This window comes from Syngnathus typhle, linkage group LG15 (assembly GCF_033458585.1).
Source record: "Syngnathus typhle isolate RoL2023-S1 ecotype Sweden linkage group LG15, RoL_Styp_1.0, whole genome shotgun sequence".
Classification (NCBI taxonomy): domain Eukaryota; kingdom Metazoa; phylum Chordata; class Actinopteri; order Syngnathiformes; family Syngnathidae; genus Syngnathus; species Syngnathus typhle.
In genome coordinates, this window is record NC_083752.1 from 12342061 (window position 1) to 12356556 (window position 14496).

The following is a 14496-nucleotide window of genomic DNA, read 5'->3' on the forward strand; positions in this document are numbered from 1 at the left end:
AACTCGGCACTCTAAAGCACCCGAAAGCGTTTTTTTCGATGCCAACCTAACCAGAGTGACTGGAGCGGCACAATTCAGAAAAAGCGCTCAGCTCGCCGAGAAAATGCGATTTAAGCAATAAAATTAAAAATGCTTATAAAACATAAACCAAACGTTGGAGGTGGTCATTTCTTAATGCGCAGTAATAAACTCGGCACTCTAAAGCACCCGAGAGCGTTTTTTTCGATGCCAACCTAACCAGAGTGACGGGAGCGGCACAATTCAGAAAAAGTGCTCAGCTCGCCGAGAAAATACGATTTAAGCAATAAAATTAAAAATGCTTATTAAACATAAACCAAACGTTGGAGGTGGTCATTTCTTCATGCGCAGTGAATAACTCGGCACTCTAAAGCACCCGAGAGCGTTTTTTTCGATGCCAACCTAACCAGAGTGACGGGAGCGGCACAATTCAGAAAAAGCGCTCAGCTCGCCGAGAAAATGCGATTTAAGCAATAAAATTAAAAATGCTTATAAAACATAAACCAAACGTTGGAGGTGGTCATTTCTTCGTGCGCAGTGAATAACTCGGCACTCTAAAGCACCCGAGAGCGTTTTTTTCGATGCCAACCTAACCAGAGTGACGGGAGCGGCACAATTCAGAAAAAGTGCTCAGCTCGCCGAGAAAATGCGATTTAAGCAATAAAATTAAAAATGCTTATAAAACTTAAACCAAACGTTGGAGGTGGTCATTTCTTAATGCGCAGTAATAAACTCGGCACTCTAAAGCACCCGAGAGCGTTTTTTTCGATGCCAACCTAACCAGAGTGACGGGAGCGGCACAATTCAGAAAAAGTGCTCAGCTCGCCGAGAAAATGCGATTTAAGCAATAAAATTAAAAATGCTTATTAAACATAAACCAAACGTTGGAGGTGGTCATTTCTTCATGCGCAGTGAATAACTCGGCACTCTAAAGCACCCGAGAGCGTTTTTTTCGATGCCAACCTAACCAGAGTGACGGGAGCGGCACAATTCAGAAAAAGCGCTCAGCTCGCCGAGAAAATGCGATTTAAGCAATAAAATTAAAAATGCTTATAAAACATAAACCAAACGTTGGAGGTGGTCATTTCTTAATGCGCAGTAATAAACTCGGCACTCTAAAGCACCCGAGAGCGTTTTTTTCGATGCCAACCTACCAGAGTGACGGGAGCGGCACAATTCAGAAAAAGTGCTCAGCTCGCCGAGAAAATGCGATTTAAGCAATAAAATTAAAAATGCTTATTAAACATAAACCAAACGTTGGAGGTGGTCATTTCTTCATGCGCAGTGAATAACTCGGCACTCTAAAGCACCCGATAGCGTTTTTTTCGATGCCAACCTAACCAGAGTGACGGGAGCGGCACAATTCAGAAAAAGTGCTCAGCTCGCCGAGAAAATGCGATTTAAGCAATAAAATTAAAAATGCTTATAAAACATAAACCAAACGTTGGAGGTGGTCATTTCTTAATGCGCAGTAATAAACTCGGCACTCTAAAGCACCCGAGAGCGTTTTTTTCGATGCCAACCTAACCAGAGTGACGGGAGCGGCACAATTCAGAAAAAGTGCTCAGCTCGCCGAGAAAATGCGATTTAAGCAATAAAATTAAAAATGCTTATAAAACATAAACCAAACGTTGGAGGTGGTCATTTCTTAATGCGCAGTAATAAACTCGGCACTCTAAAGCACCCGAGAGCGTTTTTTTCGATGCCAACCTAACCAGAGTGACGGGAGCGGCACAATTCAGAAAAAGCGCTCAGCTCGCCGAGAAAATGCGATTTAAGCAATAAAATTAAAAATGCTTATAAAACATAAACCAAACGTTGGAGGTGGTCATTTCTTCGTGCGCAGTGAATAACTCGGCACTCTAAAGCACCCGAGAGCGTTTTTTTCGATGCCAACCTAACCAGAGTGACGGGAGCGGCACAATTCAGAAAAAGTGCTCAGCTCGCCGAGAAAATGTGATTTAAGCAATAAAATTAAAAATGCTTATAAAACATAAACCAAACGTTGGAGGTGGTCATTTCTTAATGCGCAGGATTAAACTCGGCACTCTAAAGCACCCGAGAGCGTTTTTTTCGATGCCAACCTAACCAGAGTGACGGGAGCGGCACAATTCAGAAAAAGTGCTCAGCTCGCCGAGAAAATGCGATTTAAGCAATAAAATTAAAAATGCTTATTAAACATAAACCAAACGTTGGAGGTGGTCATTTCTTCATGCGCAGTGAATAACTCGGCACTCTAAAGCACCCGAGAGCGTTTTTTTCGATGCCAACCTAACCAGAGTGACAGGAGCGGCACAATTCAGAAAAAGCGCTCAGCTCGCCGAGAAAATGCGATTTAAGCAATAAAATTAAAAATGCTTATTAAACATAAACCAAACGTTGGAGGTGGTCATTTCCTAATGCGCAGTAATAAACTCGGCACTCTAAAGCACCCGAGAGCGTTTTTTTCGATGCCAACCTAACCAGAGTGACGGGAGCGGCACAATTCAGAAAAAGTGCTCAGCTCGCCGAGAAAATGCGATTTAAGCAATAAAATTAAAAATGCTTATTAAACATAAACCAAACGTTGGAGGTGGTCATTTCTTCATGCGCAGTGAATAACTCGGCACTCTAAAGCACCCGAGAGCGTTTTTTTCGATGCCAACCTAACCAGAGTGACGGGAGAGGCACAATTCAGAAAAAGCGCTCAGCTCGCCGAGAAAATGCGATTTAAGCAATAAAATTAAAAATGCTTATAAAACATAAACCAAACGTTGGAGGTGGTCATTTCTTCATGCGCAGTGATAAACTCGGCACTCTAAAGCACCCGAGAGCGTTTTTTTCGATGCCAACCTAACCAGAGTGACGGGAGCGGCACAATTCAGAAAAAGTGCTCAGCTCGCCGAGAAAATGCGATTTAAGCAATAAAATTAAAAATGCTTATAAAACATAAACCAAACGTTGGAGGTGGTCATTTCTTCATGCGCAGTGATAAACTCGGCACTCTAAAGCACCCGAGAGCGTTTTTTTCGATGCCAACCTAACCAGAGTGACGGGAGCGGCACAATTCAGAAAAAGCGCTCAGCACGCCGAGAAAATGCGATTTAAGCAATAAAATTAAAAATGCTTATAAAACATAAACCAAACGTTGGAGGTGGTCATTTCTTCATGCGCAGTGATAAACTCGGCACTCTAAAGCACCCGAGAGCGTTTTTTTCGATGCCAACCTAACCAGAGTGACGGGAGCGGCACAATTCAGAAAAAGTGCTCAGCTCGCCGAGAAAATGCGATTCAAGCAATAAAATTAAAAATGCTTATTAAACATAAACCAAACGTTGGAGGTGGTCATTTCTTCATGCGCAGTGAATAACTCGGCACTCTAAAGCACCCGAGAGCGTTTTTTTCGATGCCAACCTAACCAGAGTGACGGGAGCGGCACAATTCAGAAAAAGTGCTCAGCTCGCCGAGAAAATGCGATTTAAGCAATAAAATTAAAAATGCTTATAAAACATAAACCAAACGTTGGAGGTGGTCATTTCTTAATGCGCAGTAATAAACTCGGCACTCTAAAGCACCCGAGAGCGTTTTTTTCGATGCCAACCTAACCAGAGTGACGGGAGCGGCACAATTCAGAAAAAGTGCTCAGCTCGCCGAGAAAATGCGATTTAAGCAATAAAATTAAAAATGCTTATAAAACATAAACCAAACGTTGGAGGTGGTCATTTCTTAATGCGCAGTAATAAACTCGGCACTCTAAAGCACCCGAGAGCGTTTTTTTCGATGCCAACCTAACCAGAGTGACGGGAGCGGCACAATTCAGAAAAAGTGCTCAGCTCGCCGAGAAAATGCGATTTAAGCAATAAAATTAAAAATGCTTATAAAACATAAACCAAACGTTGGAGGTGGTCATTTCTTAATGCGCAGTAATAAACTCGGCACTCTAAAGCACCCGAGAGCGTTTTTTTCGATGCCAACCTAACCAGAGTGACGGGAGCGGCACAATTCAGAAAAAGCGCACAGCTCGCCGAGAAAATGCGATTTAAGCAATAAAATTAAAAATGCTTATAAAACATAAACCAAACGTTGGAGGTGGTCATTTCCTAATGCGCAGTAATAAACTCGGCACTCTAAAGCACCCGAGAGCGTTTTTTTCGATGTCAACCCAACTAGAGTGACGACAGCGGCACAATTCAGAAAAAGTGCTCAGCTCGCCGAGAAAATGCGATTTAAGCAATAAAATTAAAAATGCTTATTAAACATAAACCAAACGTTGGAGGTGGTCATTTCTTCATGCGCAGTGAATAACTCGGCACTCTAAAGCACCCGAGAGCGTTTTTTTCGATGCCAACCTAACCAGTGACGGGAGCGGCACAATTCAGAAAAAGCGCTCAGCTCGCCGAGAAAATGCGATTTAAGCAATAAAATTAAAAATGCTGATTAAACATAAACCAAACATTGGAGGTGGTCATTTCTTCATGCGCAGTGAATAACTCGGCACTCTAAAGCACCCGAGAGCGTTTTTTTCGATGCCAACCTAACCAGAGTGACGGGAGCGGCACAATTCAGAAAAAGCGCTCAGCTCGCCGAGAAAATGCGATTTAAGCAATAAAATTAAAAATGCTTATAAAACATAAACCAAACGTTGGAGGTGGTCATTTCTTCATGCGCAGTGATAAACTCGGCACTCTAAAGCACCCGAGAGCGTTTTTTTCGATGCCAACCTAACCAGAGTGACGGGAGCGGCACAATTCAGAAAAAGTGCTCAGCTCGCCGAGAAAATGCGATTTAAGCAATAAAATTAAAAATGCTTATAAAACATAAACCAAACGTTGGAGGTGGTCATTTCTTCATGCGCAGTGAATAACTCGGCACTCTAAAGCACCCGAGAGCGTTTTTTTCGATGCCAACCTAACCAGAGTGACGGGAGCGGCACAATTCAGAAAAAGTGCTCAGCTCGCCGAGAAAATGCGATTTAAGCAATAAAATTAAAAATGCTTATAAAACATAAACCAAACGTTGGAGGTGGTCATTTCTTAATGCGCAGTAATAAACTCGGCACTCTAAAGCACCCGAGAGCGTTTTTTTCGATGCCAACCTAACCAGAGTGACGGGAGCGGCACAATTCAGAAAAAGTGCTCAGCTCGCCGAGAAAATGCGATTTAAGCAATAAAATTAAAAATGCTTATAAAACATAAACCAAACGTTGGAAGTGGTCATTTCTTCATGCGCAGTGATAAACTCGGCACTCTAAAGCACCCGAGAGCGTTTTTTTCGATGCCAACCTAACCAGAGTTACGGGAGCGGCACAATTCAGAAAAAGCGCTCAGCTCGCCGAGAAAATGCGATTTAAGCAATAAAATTAAAAATGCTTATAAAACATAAACCAAACGTTGGAGGTGGTCATTTCTTCATGCGCAGTGATAAACTCGGCACTCTAAAGCACCCGAGAGCGTTTTTTTCGATGCCAACCTAACCAGAGTGACGGGAGCGGGAAAAAGCGCTCAGCTCGCCGAGAAAATGCGATTTAAGCAATAAAATTAAAAATGCTTATAAAACATAAACCAAACGTTGGAGGTGGTCATTTCTTCATGCGCAGTGATAAACTCGGCACTCTAAAGCACCCGAGAGCGTTTTTTTCGATGCCAACCTAACCAGAGTGACGGGAGCGGCACAATTCAGAAAAAGTGCTCAGCTCGCCGAGAAAATGCGATTTAAGCAATAAAATTAAAAATGCTTATAAAACATAAACCAAACGTTGGAGGTGGTCATTTCTTAATGCGCAGTAATAAACTCGGCACTCTAAAGCACCCGAGAGCGTTTTTTTCGATGCCAACCTAACCAGAGTGACGGGAGCGGCACAATTCAGAAAAAGTGCTCAGCTCGCCGAGAAAATGCGATTTAAGCAATAAAATTAAAAATGCTTATAAAACATAAACCAAACGTTGGAAGTGGTCATTTCTTCATGCGCAGTGATAAACTCGGCACTCTAAAGCACCCGAGAGCGTTTTTTTTCGATGCCAACCTAACCAGAGTTACGGGAGCGGCACAATTCAGAAAAAGCGCTCAGCTCGCCGAGAAAATGCGATTTAAGCAATAAAATTAAAAATGCTTATAAAACATAAACCAAACGTTGGAGGTGGTCATTTCTTCATGCGCAGTGATAAACTCGGCACTCTAAAGCACCCGAGAGCGTTTTTTTCGATGCCAACCTAACCAGAGTGACGGGAGCGGGAAAAAGCGCTCAGCTCGCCGAGAAAATGCGATTTAAACAATAAAATTAAAAATGCTTATAAAACATAAACCAAACGTTGGAGGTGGTCATTTCTTCATGCGCAGTGATAAACTCGGCACTCTAAAGCACCCGAGAGCGTTTTTTTCGATGCCAACCTAACCAGAGTGACGGGAGCGGCACAATTCAGAAAAAGTGCTCAGCTCGCCGAGAAAATGCGATTTAAGCAATAAAATTAAAAATGCTTATAAAACATAAACCAAACGTTGGAGGTGGTCATTTCTTAATGCGCAGTAATAAACTCGGCACTCTAAAGCACCCGAGAGCGTTTTTTTCGATGCCAACCTAACCAGAGTGACGGGAGCGGCACAATTCAGAAAAAGTGCTCAGCTCGCCGAGAAAAGGCGATTTAAGCAATAAAATTAAAAATGCTTATAAAATATAAACCAAACGTTGGAGGTGGTCATTTCTTAATGCGCAGTAATAAACTCGGCACTCTAAAGCACCCGAGAGCGTTTTTTTCGATGCCAACCTAACCAGAGTGACGGGAGCGGCACAATTCAGAAAAAGTGCTCAGCTCGCCGAGAAAATGCGATTTAAGCAATAAAATTAAAAATGCTTATTAAACATAAACCAAACGTTGGAGGTGGTCATTTCTTAATGCTCAGTGAATAACTCGGCACTCTAAAGCACCCGAGAGCGTTTTTTTCGATGCCAACCTAACCAGAGTGACGGGAGCGGCACAATTCAGAAAAAGCGCTCAGCTCGCCGAGAAAATGCGATTTAAGCAATAAAATTAAAAATGCTTATAAAACATAAACCAAACGTTGGAGGTGGTCATTTCTTAATGCGCAGTAATAAACTCGGCACTCTAAAGCACCCGAGAGCGTTTTTTTCGATGCCAACCTAACCAGAGTGACGGGAGCGGCACAATTCAGAAAAAGCGCTCAGCTCGCCGAGAAAATGCGATTTAAGCAATAAAATTAAAAATGCTTATAAAACATAAACCAAACGTTGGAGGTGGTCATTTCTTAATGCGCAGTAATAAACTCGGCACTCTAAAGCACCCGAGAGCGTTTTTTTCGATGCCAACCTAACCAGAGTGACGGGAGCGGCACAATTCAGAAAAAGTGCTCAGCTCGCCGAGAAAATGCGATTTAAGCAATAAAATTAAAAATGCTTATAAAACATAAACCAAACGTTGGAGGTGGTCATTTCTTAATGCGCAGTAATAAACTCGGCACTCTAAAGCACCCGAGAGCGTTTTTTTCGATGCCAACCTAACCAGAGTGACGGGAGCGGCACAATTCAGAAAAAGTGCTCAGCTCGCCGAGAAAATGCGATTTAAGCAATAAAATTAAAAATGCTTATAAAACATAAACCAAACGTTGGAGGTGGTCATTTCTTCATGCGCAGTGAATAACTCGGCACTCTAAAGCACCCGAGAGCGTTTTTTTCGATGCCAACCTAACCAGAGTGACGGGAGCGGCACAATTCAGAAAAAGTGCTCAGCTCGCCGAGAAAATGCGATTTAAGCAATAAAATTAAAAATGCTTATAAAACATAAACCAAACGTTGGAGGTGGTCATTTCTTAATGCGCAGTAATAAACTCGGCACTCTAAAGCACCCGAGAGCGTTTTTTTCGATGCCAACCTAACCAGAGTGACGGGAGCGGCACAATTCAGAAAAAGTGCTCAGCTCGCCGAGAAAATGCGATTTAAGCAATAAAATTAAAAATGCTTATAAAACATAAACCAAACGTTGGAAGTGGTCATTTCTTCATGCGCAGTGATAAACTCGGCACTCTAAAGCACCCGAGAGCGTTTTTTTCGATGCCAACCTAACCAGAGTTACGGGAGCGGCACAATTCAGAAAAAAGCGCTCAGCTCGCCGAGAAAATGCGATTTAAGCAATAAAATTAAAAATGCTTATAAAACATAAACCAAACGTTGGAGGTGGTCATTTCTTCATGCGCAGTGATAAACTCGGCACTCTAAAGCACCCGAGAGCGTTTTTTTCGATGCCAACCTAACCAGAGTGACGGGAGCGGCACAATTCAGAAAAAGCGCTCAGCTCGCCGAGAAAATGCGATTTAAGCAATAAAATTAAAAATGCTTATAAAACATAAACCAAACGTTGGAGGTGGTCATTTCTTCATGCGCAGTGATAAACTCGGCACTCTAAAGCACCCGAGAGCGTTTTTTTCGATGCCAACCTAACCAGAGTGACGGGAGCGGCACAATTCAGAAAAAGTGCTCAGCTCGCCGAGAAAATGCGATTTAAGCAATAAAATTAAAAATGCTTATAAAACATAAACCAAACGTTGGAGGTGGTCATTTCTTCATGCGCAGTGAATAACTCGGCACTCTAAAGCACGAGAGCGTTTTTTTCGATGCCAACCTAACCAGAGTGACGGGAGCGGCACAATTCAGAAAAAGCGCTCAGCTCGCCGAGAAAATGCGATTTAAGCAATAAAATTAAAAATGCTTATTAAACATAAACCAAACGTTGGAGGTGGTCATTTCTTCATGCGCAGTGAATAACTCGGCACTCTAAAGCACCCGAGAGCGTTTTTTTCGATGCCAACCTAACCAGAGTGACGGGAGCGGCACAGTTCAGAAAAAGTGCTCAGCTCGCCGAGAAAATGCGATTTAAGCAATAAAATTAAAAATGCTTATAAAACATAAACCAAACGTTGGAGGTGGTCATTTCTTCATGCGCAGTGATAAACTCGGCACTCTAAAGCACCCGAGAGCGTTTTTTTCGATGCCAACCTAACCAGAGTGACGGGAGCGGCACAATTCAGAAAAAGCGCTCAGCTCGCCGAGAAAATGCGATTTAAGCAATAAAATTAAAAATGCTTATTAAACATAAACCAAACGTTGGAGGTGGTCATTTCTTCATGCGCAGTGAATAACTCGGCACTCTAAAGCACCCGAGAGCGTTTTTTTCGATGCCAACCTAACCAGAGTGACGGGAGCGGCACAATTCAGAAAAAGCGCTCAGCTCGCCGAGAAAATGCGATTTAAGCAATAAAATTAAAAATGCTTATAAAACATAAACCAAACGTTGGAGGTGGTCATTTCTTAATGCGCAGTAATAAACTCGGCACTCTAAAGCACCCGAGAGCGTTTTTTTCGATGCCAACCTAACCAGAGTGACGGGAGCGGCACAATTCAGAAAAAGTGCTCAGCTCGCCGAGAAAATGCGATTTAAGCAATAAAATTAAAAATGCTTATTAAACATAAACCAAACGTTGGAGGTGGTCATTTCTTCATGCGCAGTGAATAACTCGGCACTCTAAAGCACCCGATAGCGTTTTTTTCGATGCCAACCTAACCAGAGTGACGGGAGCGGCACAATTCAGAAAAAGTGCTCAGCTCGCCGAGAAAATGCGATTTAAGCAATAAAACTAAAAATGCTTATAAAACATAAACCAAACGTTGGAGGTGGTCATTTCTTCATGCGCAGTGAATAACTCGGCACTCTAAAGCACCCGAGAGCGTTTTTTTCGATGCCAACCTAACCAGAGTGACGGGAGCGGCACAATTCAGAAAAAGCGCTCAGAGCGCCGAGAAAATGCGATTTAAGCAATAAAATTAAAAATGCTTATTAAACATAAACCAAACGTTGGAGGTGGTCATTTCTTCATGCGCAGTGAATAACTCGGCACTCTAAAGCACCCGAGAGCGTTTTTTTCGATGCCAACCTAACCAGAGTGACGGGAGCGGCACAATTCAGAAAAAGCGCTCAGCTCGCCGAGAAAATGCGATTTAAGCAATAAAATTAAAAATGCTTATTAAACATAAACCAAACGTTGGAGGTGGTCATTTCTTCATGCGCAGTGAATAACTCGGCACTCTAAAGCACCCGAGAGCGTTTTTTTCGATGCCAACCTAACCAGAGTGACGGGAGCGGCACAGTTCAGAAAAAGTGCTCAGCTCGCCGAGAAAATGCGATTTAAGCAATAAAATTAAAAATGCTTATAAAACATAAACCAAACGTTGGAGGTGATCATTTCTTCATGCGCAGTGATAAACTCGGCACTCTAAGCACCCGAGAGCGTTTTTTTCGATGCCAACCTAACCAGAGTGACGGGAGCGGCACAATTCAGAAAAAGCGCTCAGCTCGCCGAGAAAATGCGATTTAAGCAATAAAATTAAAAATGCTTATAAAACATAAACCAAACGTTGGAGGTGGTAATTTCTTCATGTGCAGTGATAAACTCGGCACTCTAAAGCACCCGAGAGCGTTTTTTTCGATGCCAACCTAACCAGAGTGATGGGAGCGGCACAATTCAGAAAAAGTGCTCAGCTCGCCGAGAAAATGCGATTCAAGCAATAAAATTAAAAATGCTTATTAAACATAAACCAAACGTTGGAGGTGGTCATTTCTTCATGCGCAGTGAATAACTCGGCACTCTAAAGCACCCGAGAGCGTTTTTTTCGATGCCAACCTAACCAGAGTGACGGGAGCGGCACAATTCAGAAAAAGCGCTCAGCTCGCCGAGAAAATGCGATTTAAGCAATAAAATTAAAAATGCTTATAAAACATAAACCAAACGTTGGAGGTGGTCATTTCTTAATGCGCAGTAATAAACTCGGCACTCTAAAGCACCCGAGAGCGTTTTTTTCGATGCCAACCTAACCAGAGTGACGGGAGCGGCACAATTCAGAAAAAGTGCTCAGCTCGCCGAGAAAATGCGATTTAAGCAATAAAATTAAAAATGCTTATAAAACATAAACCAAACGTTGGAGGTGGTCATTTCTTAATGCGCAGTAATAAACTCGGCACTCTAAAGCACCCGAGAGCGTTTTTTTCGATGCCAACCTAACCAGAGTGACGGGAGCGGCACAATTCAGAAAAAGTGCTCAGCTCGCCGAGAAAATGCGATTTAAGCAATAAAATTAAAAATGCTTATTAAACATAAACCAAACGTTGGAGGTGGTCATTTCTTCATGCGCAGTGAATAACTCGGCACTCTAAAGCACCCGATAGCGTTTTTTTCGATGCCAACCTAACCAGAGTGACGGGAGCGGCACAATTCAGAAAAAGTGCTCAGCTCGCCGAGAAAATGCGATTTAAGCAATAAAATTAAAAATGCTTATAAAACATAAACCAAACGTTGGAGGTGGTCATTTCTTAATGCGCAGTAATAAACTCGGCACTCTAAAGCACCCGAGAGCGTTTTTTTCGATGCCAACCTAACCAGAGTGACGGGAGCGGCACAATTCAGAAAAAGTGCTCAGCTCGCCGAGAAAATGCGATTTAAGCAATAAAATTAAAAATGCTTATAAAACATAAACCAAACGTTGGAGGTGGTCATTTCTTAATGCGCAGTAATAAACTCGGCACTCTAAAGCACCCGAGAGCGTTTTTTTCGATGCCAACCTAACCAGAGTGACGGGAGCGGCACAATTCAGAAAAAGTGCTCAGCTCGCCGAGAAAATGCGATTTAAGCAATAAAATTAAAAATGCTTATTAAACATAAACCAAACGTTGGAGGTGGTCATTTCTTCATGCGCAGTGAATAACTCGGCACTCTAAAGCACCCGATAGCGTTTTTTTCGATGCCAACCTAACCAGAGTGACGGGAGCGGCACAATTCAGAAAAAGTGCTCAGCTCGCCGAGAAAATGCGATTTAAGCAATAAAATTAAAAATGCTTATAAAACATAAACCAAACGTTGGAGGTGGTCATTTCTTAATGCGCAGTAATAAACTCGGCACTCTAAAGCACCCGAGAGCGTTTTTTTCGATGCCAACCTAACCAGAGTGACGGGAGCGGCACAATTCAGAAAAAGTGCTCAGCTCGCCGAGAAAATGCGATTTAAGCAATAAAATTAAAAATGCTTATAAAACATAAACCAAACGTTGGAGGTGGTCATTTCTTAATGCGCAGTAATAAACTCGGCACTCTAAAGCACCCGAGAGCGTTTTTTTCGATGCCAACCTAACCAGAGTGACGGGAGCGGCACAAGAAAAAGCGCTCAGCTCGCCGAGAAAATGCGATTTAAGCAATAAAATTAAAAATGCTTATAAACTATAAACCAAACGTTGGAGGTGGTCATTTCTTCGTGCGCAGTGAATAACTCGGCACTCTAAAGCACCCGAGAGCGTTTTTTTCGATGCCAACCTAACCAGAGTGACGGGAGCGGCACAATTCAGAAAAAGTGCTCAGCTCGCCGAGAAAATGCGATTTAAGCAATAAAATTAAAAATGCTTATAAAACATAAACCAAACGTTGGAGGTGGTCATTTCTTAATGCGCAGTAATAAACTCGGCACTCTAAAGCACCCGAGAGCGTTTTTTTCGATGCCAACCTAACCAGAGTGACGGGAGCGGCACAATTCAGAAAAAGTGCTCAGCTCGCCGAGAAAATGCGATTTAAGCAATAAAATTAAAAATGCTTATTAAACATAAACCAAACGTTGGAGGTGGTCATTTCTTCATGCGCAGTGAATAACTCGGCACTCTAAAGCACCCGAGAGCGTTTTTTTCGATGCCAACCTAACCAGAGTGACGGGAGCGGCACAATTCAGAAAAAGCGCTCAGCTCGCCGAGAAAATGCGATTTAAGCAATAAAATTAAAAATGCTTATTAAACATAAACCAAACGTTGGAGGTGGTCATTTCTTCATGCGCAGTGAATAACTCGGCACTCTAAAGCACCCGAGAGCGTTTTTTTCGATGCCAACCTAACCAGAGTGACGGGAGCGGCACAGTTCAGAAAAAGTGCTCAGCTCGCCGAGAAAATGCGATTTAAGCAATAAAATTAAAAATGCTTATAAAACATAAACCAAACGTTGGAGGTGGTCATTTCTTCATGCGCAGTGATAAACTCGGCACTCTAAAGCACCCGAGAGCGTTTTTTTCGATGCCAACCTAACCAGAGTGACGGGAGCGGCACAATTCAGAAAAAGCGCTCAGCTCGCCGAGAAAATGCGATTTAAGCAATAAAATTAAAAATGCTTATAAAACATAAACCAAACGTTGGAGGTGGTAATTTCTTCATGTGCAGTGATAAACTCGGCACTCTAAAGCACCCGAGAGCGTTTTTTTTCGATGCCAACCTAACCAGAGTGATGGGAGCGGCACAATTCAGAAAAAGTGCTCAGCTCGCCGAGAAAATGCGATTCAAGCAATAAAATTAAAAATGCTTATTAAACATAAACCAAACGTTGGAGGTGGTCATTTCTTAATGCGCAGTAATAAACTCGGCACTCTAAAGCACCCGAGAGCGTTTTTTTCGATGCCAACCTAACCAGAGTGACGGGAGCGGCACAATTCAGAAAAAGTGCTCAGCTCGCCGAGAAAATGCGATTTAAGCAATAAAATTAAAAATGCTTATAAAACATAAACCAAACGTTGGAGGTGGTCATTTCTTAATGCGCAGTAATAAACTCGGCACTCTAAAGCACCCGAGAGCGTTTTTTTCGATGCCAACCTAACCAGAGTGACGGGAGCGGCACAATTCAGAAAAAGTGCTCAGCTCGCCGAGAAAATGCGATTTAAGCAATAAAATTAAAAATGCTTATTAAACATAAACCAAACGTTGGAGGTGGTCATTTCTTCATGCGCAGTGAATAACTCGGCACTCTAAAGCACCCGATAGCGTTTTTTTCGATGCCAACCTAACCAGAGTGACGGGAGCGGCACAATTCAGAAAAAGTGCTCAGCTCGCCGAGAAAATGCGATTTAAGCAATAAAATTAAAAATGCTTATAAAACATAAACCAAACGTTGGAGGTGGTCATTTCTTAATGCGCAGTAATAAACTCGGCACTCTAAAGCACCCGAGAGCGTTTTTTTCGATGCCAACCTAACCAGAGTGACGGGAGCGGCACAATTCAGAAAAAGTGCTCAGCTCGCCGAGAAAATGCGATTTAAGCAATAAAATTAAAAATGCTTATAAAACATAAACCAAACGTTGGAGGTGGTCATTTCTTAATGCGCAGTAATAAACTCGGCACTCTAAAGCACCCGAGAGCGTTTTTTTCGATGCCAACCTAACCAGAGTGACGGGAGCGGCACAAGAAAAAGCGCTCAGCTCGCCGAGAAAATGCGATTTAAGCAATAAAATTAAAAATGCTTATAAACTATAAACCAAACGTTGGAGGTGGTCATTTCTTCGTGCGCAGTGAATAACTCGGCACTCTAAAGCACCCGAGAGCGTTTTTTTCGATGCCAACCTAGCCAGAGTGACGGGAGCGGCACAATTCAGAAAAAGTGCTCAGCTCGCCGAGAAAATGCGATTTAAGCAATAAAATTA